This window comes from Hyperoodon ampullatus, assembly GCF_949752795.1.
Source record: "Hyperoodon ampullatus genome assembly, chromosome: 10".
NCBI classification, from domain to species: domain Eukaryota; kingdom Metazoa; phylum Chordata; class Mammalia; order Artiodactyla; family Ziphiidae; genus Hyperoodon; species Hyperoodon ampullatus.
In genome coordinates this window covers 24,675,905-24,690,349 of record NC_136923.1, presented here as the reverse complement: position 1 = coordinate 24,690,349, position 14,445 = coordinate 24,675,905, and the positions used below count along the sequence as shown (strand labels likewise).

Here is a 14,445-nt window from a genome sequence, read left to right as displayed (position 1 = left end):
TGGCCGCGGAGCCTGTGCGTCCGGAGCCTGTGCTCCACAACGGGAGAGGCCACAGCAGTGACAGGCCCGCGTACAGCAAAAAAAAAAAAAAAAAAAAAAAAATTAATTGTGTAGGAGATTTCCCTGGTGGCGCAGTGGTTAAGAATCCGCCTGCCAATGCAGGGGACACGGATTCGAGCCCTGGTCTGGGAAGATCCCACATGCCGCGGAGGAACTAAGCCCGTGCGCCACAACTACTGAGCCTGCGCGCCTAGAGCCCGTGCTCTGCGACAAAGAGAATCCACCGCAATGAGAAGCCCGCGCACCGCAACGAAGAGTAGCCCCTGCCTGCGGCAACTAGAGAAAGCCTGCACGCAGCAACAAACACCCAACGCAGCCAAAAATAAATTTATTTTTTTAAAAAATTAATTGTGTAGTAATAGTGTATCTTGTCTGCCTGTACGTAGCACTTTTACTTTAATATTCATCACTTTGCCTTCCCTTCAATACCAGGCCCATCTAACCAAGACTTTCCAGTTCCCCTCCCAGCACAGGTTCAACAGGTCACGGCATCACCTGAGGATCTTGTTCAAATGCAGATTCTCATCTCAGGGGCCTGGGAAGGGGACTGAGATTCTGTATTTCATAAGCTCTCAGGAGATGCTGAAGCTGCTAGTCAGTCCATGGGTCACATTGTAAGTAGCAAAACCCTAGACAACACCATCACCTTCCAGATGCAGCACACAGAACAAGGGAAGGAAGGTCCCAGGCCTTATCAGTTTCTCACAAATTCCCTTCTCTTTCCAAGAGTCTGTCTTTTCAGCTTTATTTCCAGACGTTCCAGGCGGGGAGTAAAATGTCAAACAGAACTTCCCATTTAATGGAGAACCAGGGACTTCCCTGGTGGCGCAGTGGTTAAGAATCTGCCTGCCAATGCAGGGGACACGAGTTCAAGCCCTGGCCCGGGAAGATCCCACATGCCGCAGAGCAACTAAGTCCATGCGCCACAACTACTGAAGCCTGCGCGCCTAGAGCCCGTGCTCCACAGCAAGAGAACCCACCGCAATGAGAAGCCCGTGCGCCGCGACAAAGAGCCCCTGCTCTCTGCAACTAGAGAAAGCCTGCGCACAGCAATGAAGACCCGACACAGCCAAAAATAACTAAAGTAATTAGTTATTTTTAAAAATGGAGAACCATTGCACCGGGCCTTATGTAGTTAGTTATAATGACACAGAACTAATCTGCCTACTTCGCGTGATTTTACTGGCAACCCATCTGATATCAGTTTCCCCACTGATGCTTCAAACTTACAGCTCTGTGGCCTATTATTCCGCAGGGTGTGGCCCTGCGTTGGTGGAACAAGAGCCGATGTAGCTAGAGGCTGCTGAGTCGCTGTAGGAATCCACAGGCAACTAGAAGAACCAGCAAAGCCCTTACTGAACACCTACTGGCCAAGAATAACTTACATCCAAACAGACTTCACACATTAGTCATTCATTCAACAAACGCTGGTGAGGCACTAACTGTGCCAAACCTGTTCTAGGTTCCGTAGATTGAACTCAGAAATTTGTTCACTACTGTAGCCTTATCATCCTTGGTAGACACTTTTTTAAATCAAATTGAATGAAATTTGATCACAACACGCCTCTGCATTAGGCAGTTCAAATACTATCTCATCAGACCGCTTGCTACATCATCTTACATAGTTTTCAAACTCCATGAGGTTAACATTATCTGTAGTTAAGAAATCACAGGGAATGGGCTTCCCTGGTGGCGCAGTGGTTGAGAGTCCGCCTGCCGATGCTGGGGACATGGGTTCGTGCCCCGGTCCGGGAGGATCCCACATGCCGTGGAGCGGCTGGGCCCGTGAGCCGTGGCCGCTGAGCCTGTGCGTCCGGAGCCTGTGCGTCCGGAGCCTGTGCTCCGCAACAGGAGAGGCCACAACAGTGAGAGGCCCACGTACCGCAAAAAAAAAAAAAAAAAAGAAGAAGAAGAAGAAGAAATCACAGGGAATTCCCTGGTGGTCCCGTGGTTAGGACTCTGCGCTTCCACTGCAGGTTTTCCCGCATGCCGTGCAGTGCAGCCAAAAAAAAAAAAAAAACAGAGATCTCACACACACACACACACACACACCTCTCTTGGGGTGGTTAAGTAAACTTCTCCCAACACAGCGAATAAATACCAAAGAACAAACTCCCACCTGATGGCAAGATCCATGCTCTTAATCTCTAGTCTGTGCTCCCTCCTCAGAGGAGAGAAGCAATTCCCTGCCTGCCCTCAAGAAGTTACCATCTCATGAAAAAGAGAGTACAACCCACAGGGAGAGGCAGTTCAACAAACACACACAGAAAATGGTAAATGGTAAGCCAAAGTCAACACTTCCAACACAAAATGCTCTAGAACTCAGGCAACCCAATGCCTTTTTCAAAATACTTTTAACTTGGGAAAGTGTATCAAATCTCTTTCTTCCCATCCACATACTAAGCTCCAAGAGGTAGAGAGACCAGCCCAGTGATGGACCTACACTTAGTGCTGACTAAATATCTCCTGAATGCATCTGTTTCCATTACCTTTTTTATACCAAACTACCCAAAACTTAGTGGCTTAGAACAAACAACAACCATTTCATTACTTCACAAGTGGTATCTGCTGGGACTGGGGTGGCCCAGACACTTTTGTACACTCACAAGTCTGGGGTCCCAGCAAGAATGGTTGAAACTGGCAAGGCTGGTTAGAAATGCTTACAAAAGGTTAAGAGGTCAGGTGCTAAATATGAGGAGCAGGGAGTCTTGGACGGGAAGCCCCTCCACCTACATACAAGCTTCAGGGGGTGAGAACACTGTCTTGTTCCTCACTGACCACCCGAGGCTCACGCACTACAGGCCCCAAACAAACACGGAAGGCACCGCGACCCTCTGATGAGTCACCCAGCTTTGGCTTCTCCCTGGTGCAGACAACAAGAAACACATTTCCATAAACGTGCTGAGACAAGCAACAGCATAAATAATACATGCATTTGGGTCTTGGGATGGATTTGCTACCCAATGGTGCCTGTCCAGGGGGTTTGGTGATGGCCAATAACTACAATGAGTCATCTGGAGGTAAGTGGCTTGAGGTGTCCCAACATGGGGAAGCCAAGAAATAATAACAGACAGATTTGGTCCCCCTGGAGGCTCAAATTAATTAGAAATTTAAAATATTTTTTCAACAGTATAGCTGATCGAAACAAGAGGACACATTCTTTTCTCCCATTTTCTCTGTAGGGAATGATGGCTTCCTTAAAGGTTTTTTGGAGATAGGGGTCAGATCCAAAGTGTGTCTCCAGGCCCCAAACAATGAATTCAAATCCTACTCCAGCTATAGTCAGGGGAGGAGGGGAAATGAAGGAACCAGCAAGCACATTCCTAATACACCAACTTAACAACCTCCCATAATCTCTTCCAGCTGAGAGAGCACAGCTCCGCTGGGCCCTTCTATTCCCATTTGTAATTATTCAGGTGCGTTCGTTTCCATAATACTCAGTGTCTACCAAATCCGTGCTGTGGGAACCCTGGGAATAGGTTCTTTGCAACAGAAGTTTGTGCACCCGTTCAAAGGACTCTTTTTCTGCTTTCTAAAAAATAAACAGGTATGGATCGCAATCTAGGACCCGCCACTCATGAGCTCGGTAACCTTGGGCAACTACTGAACATCTCTGAGCCTCAGTTTCCTCATCTATAATAAGGGAGTAATTATAACACCCACCTCATAAGGATGTTAGGTGGTTAAAAAAAAAAATGATATCATGTCTGTCAAGTGCTTCACCCAGGACATGGCACCCAATAAGCTCTCAATAATTGTTAGCTACTATTATAACTTGTCTTTTTATACTGCACCTAACCCTACATTAGCAGTGAGACACTCCATTCTTTTTAAGTCTCCTAATTCCATCCCATTCAAGTCTAACTGAATTTCAAATATACACCAAAAACTAAAAAAGAGTTACAGGCACAGCTGCCAAATGGCAAGTAAAAAGCCGTAATTTTCCATCATTGGAATATATTTAGTGATAACTATAAATGAAAAACTAAGAAAAAGAAAAAAACTCCCCAACTTCAAGTCACCCTCCCAGTCTGACCGTCTGAAAACCAAAAATGAAGTTAGACTTCCGCTAGCTTTGCTCCTTTCCACTCCCGTCTGTCAAGGTTGGGTGGAGAACTCCCACATTTCCTGTTCTGGGCCCCGGAGCTCTCTGGAGCTCTCTGCCAGGTAAAGCAAGAGACACTGCAGTTTGTGTTGACAGCTGGGACAGTCGGGGGGAGAGGCTGGGAACTCAGGAAGCTTTCTACCATTCTTTCTGGGGTATTTTCCTATGATATCAGCACCCTGAACTTGTGAGAGGGCCCCAGCCAGCCAGGGTAAAAGGTTCAATCACCAAATAGCTAGCATGCCTGCCTCTTAAGCAACTCGTTTGGGGCCATCCACAGTATCAAATGACGTCATCTCCAGGACACACCTTGTTGGGTGTTCAACTTCCAACTTATCACACCTGAAAAGGAACTAGGCTGCTGGCTCCTACTGTGCTTTGGGGAGGCAGAAATTTCACCGGGATGCAGATGGTTCTTTAGATTTTATCCTGCAGATAATGTTGCCTCCAGCCCTTGACAGCCCCTAGAGAATAGTTTCTGCTCCAGGGAGTACTTAAAAGCAGGTATGAGTGCACACCTCAGCCTTGATGGATGTGGTCTGTCAACAGACTTCCTCACTTCCACTGACCAGCACGTGTGAAACTTTATACAAGATCCAAACCACGAAAACCTCCACCAAGTTGTCCATAGACCAAAGTTCAGACTTGCCAAGACCTATAAAACTATAGCAATATCATACTAGCAAGAAAAGAATATCAGCCCTAAAGAACTCAATACAAATGACAGTTTAACATACTTATATGACATTTCATCTAGTATGTTCTACCTCATCACCTCACCCACTAAGTTATCTTGTTCAAGTATTTGCTATTGTGTTTACCATCTTTTCCCTCCACTCCTGCCCCACCACAGAAAACAAGAATAAAAGACCCCTGAGAGCAAGGCCTTTATCAGTCTTGTTCACCACTGTTACTTTGACTTCCCAAGGTATAGAGCAAATAGTAGCTGTGGTGGCTTTGATTATTTTCTGGCAAATATCTCTCCCTCCTTCTCCTCTAACCAATGGGGGAGGAATATACTTCATTAACATGCTTTGGATATGTGCCTAAATGACAACGTCATGTCAGTTCCAAGACCAGACTTACTTGTCTGCGCCATTACTGCTTGCCCCTCTGGGAGCCTGGGTTCTTGCCATAAGGAGAACCTGCCCCAGATTACCAATACCCCCACCAGCCCCTCATTCCCCATCCAGAATGAGACACGTAGACCAGAGCTCCCTAGCCAACCTGCAGACCTGGGAGTGTGAGAATAAATACTTACTGCTGAATGCCATGGAGTTTGGGGTGATTTGTTACACACCATTTTTGCGCCAACAGATGACTAATACAGCAGGCTCTCGATACACTTTTTCATTTTTTTAAATATATATTTGTTTAATTAACTAATGAAAAAATTTCACTCTACTTAGTACTTCCAAAACTCCATTCACTGTGACAATTCTGCAACACATCAAGTTTGAAGCCTGTTTTTTGCTTTTGAATATACTTCTTTGTGTAATAAAGAATACATATTCAGAAACTGGGACCAAAGAGACCAACACTGACTGATCTGTTTGGTCTTCCTTGTTTAACCTGAGCCAAAAGATAATGACTACTTCTTCCATCTATAGATTACACTCTGAAACCATTGGTAGGCTTTTTTTACCCTCCCCCCGTCCTAAAATGCTGGTGAAAGCTTCAAGCTCATAAGATACCAATTTTTATGAGGTAGTATCCCTTTCATCTAGTGCAAAAAGCCTTCAAGCTCATAAAATTGAGGCTGTAAACTTACAAGGCATCTAGCTTTGTAGGATTACTGTTGATGTATTTCCATTACTTGAAACATTTAATGGAAGTAGTTTTACAGTTCACTTACATACTGTATTTACAATTACTTCATTTCTTAGCAGAGAATAGAATCACATCTAAATAGGGATAAAACCACATTACATTCTCTAAGTACCTTTTCATTCTGACCCTTTAACACTCAAGGCAACGGCTATGAAGAAATCCCTTTTTAATAAAGTTACAATTTCAGGCATGTGGAGGATAGACAGACAGAAAGGGGAAAGGACCAATAAAATCTGAGACCAAAAAAAAAAAAAAAAAATCTGACACCAATATGTCTCCCAGCTATGGTACTGATATGTTTAATTTGAATGTGCCAAGCATATGAAATACCAAAATTTCATATGTGCAGATGGTTATAATCTATCAATTCCTTCTCCCCTTCCAAGTGTGAAAAAATATGGGAGAAGCACCTAACAAAATACCCGGACCCGATGGTGAAAATATGGTGAAATAGTCAGCGTTTTGATGACCTAAAATCCAGATTATTTCAAAATGCTCTCTAGGACACCTTGGGAAGTCCATCATGTTCTCTATGTTGGAAAGCTCAAATCACTTTTTGAGACATGGTAGTAATGTTGGTTTATTCCCTTCTTTCTTGTCAAGTTTTTAAGTTCCCTTTCAAGCCATGATAGGATATACCTGTGGTCCATAATCTTCTTGCCATCCGAAGCTAATTGCATCATGTTTTGCAAATACAGCCCGGTCATGAAAAGTCTGTGCTCCCTCGCTGCACTTATGAACTAATCAGTAACTTATCTGCTCCCAAGATAGCCAATGAAGCCAACAGAGTTGAGATAATTCCAACTAAAAGTAAAGAAACTTGACATTTTAGTTAACCTAGGTAACTGTATCTTTAGAAAACCTATTGTTGTCCACTAGGTTTTGTTCTCGTTTAATAACGAAAAAACTTGAGATTCCCTCCCCAAAGGTTTTTTTTTTTTTTTTTTTTTGCGGTACGCGGGCCTCTCACTGTTGTGGCCTCTCCCGTTGCGGAGCACAAGCTCCTTACACACAGGCTGAGCGGCCATGGCTCACGGGCCCAGCCGCTCCGCGGCATGTGGGATCTTCCCGGACCGGGGCACGAACCCGTGTCCCCTGCACCGGCAGGCGGACTCCCAACCACGGCGCCACCAGGGAAGCCCCCCAAAGGTTTTTTAAGGACTCCAAAGAGACTCAGAAAACCAGGATGAGAGCCCATGTGCAGTTTTCATCTTTAATTTCCCTTCTCTTTCTTCCTATCTCAATTAAATTTTCTTATTGAAAAAAACAGTAGGCTTAAAAAATAAACAATATGACTAAGGCAAAAATACTCCCTATACACACATTCTGATGCTTTAACCCTGGTTATTTACCAAGAGTCACTAATGGTACATGACAGGTCTGTAGGGAATGAAAACAAAGACTATCCAAAGACACCAGGCAAGATGAAAAGTGTTCCAAACTGGAGTATCAAAAAAGGAAGCAGGTGGGCTGAGAAACTGGCTTAGCTCCCATGCCTCCCCTGGGGGCACTTAGTGCAGCACTTTGCACAAGGGGCTGGGCCGGCGGTGCACACTTAATGAATGTTTATTCCCTGTTGGCGACAGGGCAGTCCCCTGTATCATGGGCTCAATCTTCTCTATCAGGCTTTTCTGAAAGGGCAGCAATTATTTATGTTCTCAGTCCACCAACCTCAGTGACAATCCACGGCAGGCTAAGCCCTGTCTAAAGTGCTTCACACCCATGACCTTGTTTAATCACTCTGATGTTCCAGTGAGCAAGAAGGAAATTGAGGCTCCAAGAGCTGCAGTCAGCACGCAGTAACATATTATGAAGATACCTTGTCCTGGTACTGGAAGTGGTGAAATGAAGAGGATGCAACTATATTTAAGGGGCCTGCTATCAAACAGAGGAGACAGAAAGGTTTTCAGATGGTCATTGAATGGAGTAAGAACTAGAAGCAAGTACAAGGTATCCAAAAGAGGCCTCTGGGCTTCCCTGGTGGCGCAGTGGTTGAGAGTCCGCCTGCCGATGCAGGGGAAACGGGTTTGTGCTCCGGTCCGGGAAGATCCCACATGCCGCGGAGCGGCTGGGCCCGTGAGCCATGGCCTCTCAGCCTGTGTGTAAGGAGCTTGTGCTCCGCAACGGGAGAGGCCACAACAGTGAGAGGCCCGCGTACCGGAAAAAAAACAAAAAACGAAACAAAACAAAAGAGGCCCCTAAGCTGGTATTTGGGGCAGAGGTTCCCAAGGCCCTGGTCTTTGAGCTTGGTCTTGAAGGACAATGGAGGGTTCGTTTGACTGGGATGGAGTGGGGAGATAAGGGAGTGAAGACCTTCCAGGATGAAAGAAATCACCTCCATGGGGTTTTCAAAAGGAAAATCTTGAAATAAATGTTGAGTATTCAAAAAAAGGATGTATAACATCTAAAACTCAGTGTGATTATTACGCATCAGGCATTGTCATAAACGCTTGACTGGCAGGATCTCTCCCAATCCTCACAGCCACTAAAGGAGGTAGGTCCTATAACTAGCCCTATTTTACAGTGAGGAAAACTGAGGCTCAAGGCGGGGGGTGGTTAAGTAACATGGCAAATAAGTGATTAGACTCCATTCCTATATAATGCAGAAATGTACATGATTTCTGCCTTAAAGGCTGTTCCTACCTGCTCTTCAGATTTTGCTTCCTGTCCAGTTCATAACCATGTGTCTGCCTAATGAAAAACAAGTAGTCTGAAGAACAATGGAAAATTTTGGACATCTGTGCCAATTTTAATGAAATAATTGCTTGCCCACAGGCCAAGCCGTAAAGTCCTCAGAAAAAGATGGACGTTAAAAGCTCTCATGTATATAAAATAAAAGCTACCCTCTACGATGACTGTCAAGGTCCAAATCCTCCCCCAGCCTCTGCACTTGTTCATGACAGAAAGCTCAGGCTTAAACAAACCACTTTCTGCCTCAAGCCTTCACACCCTCTGAAGCCAGCTGACATGCCTGCTGCCTCAATTTCATGGAGTGAGTCTCATAAACAAAAACAAATGGTCAGCACAGAAATCTCTTGCCAGTAAAGTAAAGGCGCTCGCATCTGTTGTCCTCAGACAAATCATTAGCTTCCATAATCATGCCTCGAACCATGCTTACAATCAACTTCTGATCAATGCTTAGAAATCAAGCATTTTTCATTAGCATTTTTAGAAACAAAGGGCAAATTTGCAGGAAAGAAAAAATATGTTTGCACAGGGAGTGAGATCTCACTATCTTAAATGTCTCTATAATAAAGAATTCCCTACCTACCCACTTTAATCACTTGACATTTTGTTTCCTTTTGATGCAAATACACAGCAGACAACACTACAGCCCCAATTTTATTTGTAAGGATATAGGTCTTAGGCCAGAATGAGAGCCTATTTTTAAGACATTTTGGAGGGCGCAAGATGATGTGTGTCTTCACCAAAACGAGTGGGTACTTCTTAAGACTTGCCTGTCCCAACACAGACTAAAAATAATAATAATAAATGATAAATAAATCAAAAGCAGTGCTTCTGATTCACTACATTTCAGAGCTGGCCTTTTATATTTTCAGGTACAACTGGCATGAGAAGGACCATTTGCTCAGGCAGGTAAATTAATGATTGACCCAACAGGAGAATCAGTGCAGGGGTGGAGTTAACAATACAAACACACATCATCCAAGCAGTATTAGATCTATATTCATACATTAGGCAAAACTTCCCCTTGAACTACTCAGACCTGTTTGCCATGAACATATGAAAGAAGAAGAAATGGTAACTTTGATACCTAATAAAACAGTGACGATGAACAGGACAGGTGGCACAAAACCATAAAGCCCTTTTCCCTTAAACAGCAGCATCATGGGAGGGCCATAAACTCTCATCCAAATTATCCCTTCCCTCCCTCCCTCCCATCCGCTCCCCTTTCTCACTGGCATCTCCACTGTGCACTGGCAATCTGGCCACAGGATAATGGAAAGTAAATTGGCTTGTTGACTCCTAAGGTTAAAAGGGGGTAGCCATGAGAGAAAACTACTACACTACAGAAAAAGGGAAAATCTACTGTCATATTATTTGTTTCTACCACTCATGGGCAGATGAAAAATTTTTAATGTATTTACGTATTTTTGGACCAGGAAAGAAAGGAATATAGTAGTCCCCAGGGCATCTCTTGTAAATGCGAAGAGCTTTTATTGACACTAAACCGAGCTTTAGGCAACTTCTACCTGAAAACAGTGTGTGGTGTCCCAGGAAGAGTGCTGGCCTGAGAGCCAGGAGGCCAGAACCCCAGTGTAAGCTCTCCCACATCCTGGCTGTATGACCCCAGCCAAGTCATCTCTCTCTGGGCATGGGCTTCTGTAAGATAAAGATAACAGATGAGGTGACTTCCAAGGTCCCTTCTAGCCCCGAGACTCTTTACCAGAAAGTGCCTTCTACCAAATATGTATCAAATCTGGTTTAGAAAAATCATCATAGGTAGGGAGCTATAAAGGAAGATATTAACTCAAAACCAAGAATACAGCAGGTCCTATGGAATGTCAGGAAACCAAAAGCTTTCAAACGTTCCAAGTTAAGGAGAAGCTTCAACTGCTTTTAAGGCTAACCTGGGGCTTCCCTGGTGGTGCAGTGGTTGAGAATCTGCCTGCTAATGCAGGGGACACGGGTTCGAGCCCTGGGCTGGGAGGATCCCACATGCCGCGGAGCAACTAGGCCCGTGAGCCACGACTGAGCCTGCGCGTCTGGAGCCTGTGCTCCGCAACAAGAGAGGCCGTGATAGTGAGAGGCCCGCGCACTGCGATGAAGAGTGGCCCCCGCTTGCCACAACTAGAGAAAGCCCTAGCACAGAAACGAAGACCCAACACAGCAAAAAATAAATAAATTAGTAAAGGCTAACCTGGTAATTTAAGGCTAACTTGGTAACAAGTGTCTGGAGCAAATTCTCAACTTCTTGCTTATTTGTTTTGATAATAGAACAGTACCAAGAAAAAGGTGTAGTACATCACAATCATCTACCTGTACCCTTTTTTTCAGCTGACAGTGCTACTTCCTTTATACTTGGGAGGCAAGCTAAACAATTCATAAGGTGATGCTTTATGCAACAAAAAATATATATATATGGTGTGGGGGGGACAACTCAGAATTCACTTGAATGGAATGCCTTTTCCCAGTCTCTCTCTCTCTTACTAATGCTCTGAAACAAATCACCCCAAAACTTGGTGGTATGAAACAACCATTTTATTATGCTCAGTGGTTCTTAGAGTTCAGGAATTCAGATGGAGCAAAATGGAGACAACTGGACTCCATACTGTCTGGGGCTTTGGCTGATGGGTGACTTGACAGCTGTGGGCTGGAATATCCGGAGGCATCTTCACTCACATGTCTGGAGGCTGACAGTGGCCATCAGCTGGAACACCTCCACATGGCCTCTCCATGTGATCTCTCTACAAGGGCTAGTTTGGGCTTCCTCACAGCACGGTGCCTTCCAAGAGTAAGGCAGAAACACATGGCATTTTTATGGTCTTGCCTCAAAAGTCACAGTACGATTGCTATCATACTCTGTTGGTCGAGACAGTCACAAAGGTCTGCCCAGGTTCGAGAGCAGAGGATATAAACACCCCCTCCCTACTCTATGGAAGAAGAGTCACAGTCATGTTATAAGATGAGCATATGGAATGGGAGTTAATTTTGCCTCTATCTTTGGAAAATGCAGTCTACCATGCCGACAGACCCCTGACAGAAGAATCCCAGGAACAAGATAAGTACAAAAATCTGGGTCTCAGGCATCCTTGAATATTATAGATTGAAAGCCAACACTTTGTTTTGTTTTTTTTTTTTTGAGGTACGCGGGCCTCCCACTGCTGTGGCCTCTCCCGTTGCGGAGCACAGGCTCCAGGGGCGCAGGCTCAGCGGCCATGGCTCACGGGCCCAGCCGCTCCGCGGCACGTGGGATCCTCCCGGATCGGGGCACGAACCCGTGTCCCCCGCATCGGCAGGCAGACTCTCAACCACTGCGCCACCAGGGAAGCCCCCGAAAGCCAACACTTTGATAGGCAAAAGATCACAGCCAAGAGCTGGAGGAATGGCATTTTAGCCACAGAAGCCCATCGAGTTGTCTTTGAAGCCACGATTACAAACACTGGTTCTGGTAACAATTAGATGGGTCCTCGACAGACAATATATACCTTTGCTGTTTTATTACAGCTTGGTTCCTTCTGTATCCCACTGACATACGATTTAAATGTACAAGAGTAATAAAGCATCTGCTGAATTACAATTCTAAAGTTCAGATGACATTGAGATGAAATCTATGAAACTATGAATTGACCATGTTAAACAGATTTTTTTTTTTTAATTGAATACAGAGAGCAGCTGTATGTAAAGCAACCCCATATGCAAAGACGTGGGTTTGGTTTAATTTGGAGCTGATGTGACCTACAGGTCTTTGGATGTATTGCAGGGGAGACCTCAGTGTTCAATAATGCGGCACCTCATAGAAGTCCTGCTCTCCAGGACAGCAGGGGAGGAGACGCAGAGCAGATGATCGACATTGAGTATCCCATGATTTTCAGCACGTTTTCCCCTTCTTAGACCTAAAATCTCTACTCCAGCTTCTTCTTCTATCTTATAATGTAACAGACCCATCTTTCAGGTTCTTAGTTCCAGCACTAACCAGGGCCACCATCATTATCAGATATTAAGCTAAGATCCTTATTTTGCAACTGTCCCACCCTCCTTGTTCAACAATCAATATTCACTGCCTCTTTGCCTCCCCTCACCTGCCAAGAGAATCTTTGGCATTTGCCACTTAGTACTAACCCCATTCCTAAAACTCCTTGTGTTTTACTCTACATATTGAGGCAATCGGTGTGTGTGGGTGGAAGAGGGGAAAGTAAAGGGAGATAAGAAAATAGCAGCTGAAGGATAAAGAAAAAGAGAAGGTGGAAGAGACCAAGAGGACGGGCAGCAGGATGTCTTAGTAGAGAATAAGGAACATACAATGAGGAGACAGTCAAGGCATCTACCAGGTACCAAGAATGGGACTAAAGACAGATTGTCAGAGAAGGAAAGTGTTGCCTGAGTTCCTCTAAATGTTCTTCAAGAGACATAAGAAGGGAATCACTTCTACTGTTGGCCCTTGGACCCTCTTTGTTTGAATGATGAGACACTGCTCCAAGAGTCGGCCACTTAGGATCTCTAGACTTCCTTGGGGTCCACATAGCTGAGAAAAATGAGGCTTAGAGGGCTTCCCTGGTGGCACAGTGGTTGGGAGTCCACCTGCCGATGCAGGGGACACGGGTTCGTGCCCCGGTCCAGGAGGATCCTACATGCCACGGAGCGGCTGGGCCCGTGAGCCATGGCCGCTGAGCCGCGTCCGGAGCCTGTGCTCCACAACGGGAGAGGCCACAACAGTGAGAGGCCCACGTACCGCAAAAAAAAAAAAAAAAAAATGAGGCTTACAGGGAATTCCCTGCATGTCCAGTGGTTAGGGCTCAGCACGTCCACTGCAGGGAGCCTGGGTTCGAACCCTGGTCGGGGAACTAAGATCCTGCAACCTGCACAGGGCAGCCAAAAAAAAAAAAAAAAAAGAAGGAGGCTTACAGGCTTAGAAAGGTCAGTAACTGGAAAAGTGACAACTGAGTTCTGCCTGTCACTAAAGTGATTTACCACTGCATTACACCATGAGGCAAATAGAAATCCATACAGATACATTTAGCCCTTATCATCAACTGCTCCTGAGAATGAGCTATTCACCAGGTCAGGACCAGCAACCACGAAAGGAGGCATCTGTGTTGTTATTATGCAAATAACACCAGCAAAGCAGAACTAACTCATGAGCGGCTGAAAAATTACTGCCTGTGGTGGATGCGAAATAAAAGGAATTCCCACCGTCTAAGAGAGAAAACGGCCAAAGATTTTATTTGGAGTTTTAAAGTCTTAGGAACTTCTCACAATGTCAGGCAAGTAATTTTTTACTTGCAACACAAATATACACACACACATATGTATATAGGAGTTTATATATAGCTACATTTAAATATATATTTGGGTGTATGTATATATGTGTGTGTGTGTGCCTAAGTCAAGCTAAAATGATTTATTTTCAGCAAATGCCAAACCCTAGGCAAATGACGAATAAAGCTTTTTTACTGGCTTCATGGTAACCATCCTACGGTACCAGGACTTAAGGAAGATTCTAACGATGTCACATATTATACTGTTTAAAGTATAATGTCATATAGACATAAAAACATCTGAACACATAGACACATAAATATTTACAGAGAACAGTATTATAAATTTTAAAATTTTGTTTTGGTTTGTTTTTAGCTCAGCAGTTTTCTCTTTAAAAAGCATAAACTTCCTATAAACTGGATTGAGTTCCAGAAAGCTCAGGGCATAGTGCGGAGGCCGGATCCCAGAGTCAGGTGAGGAGAGTGAGTCCCTGCTCCCTTCTTGGTAAA

General features: G+C 44.7%; 1 protein-coding gene across 12 annotated transcripts in view; it reads right to left on the bottom strand.

Moving 5' to 3' along the window:
- MAGI1 (membrane associated guanylate kinase, WW and PDZ domain containing 1) overlaps window positions 1-14,445 on the bottom strand; it is a gene marked incomplete at both ends in the record, with an annotated part of 625,004 nt that overhangs the window by 577,949 nt on the left and 32,610 nt on the right. The window lies entirely within an intron of this gene.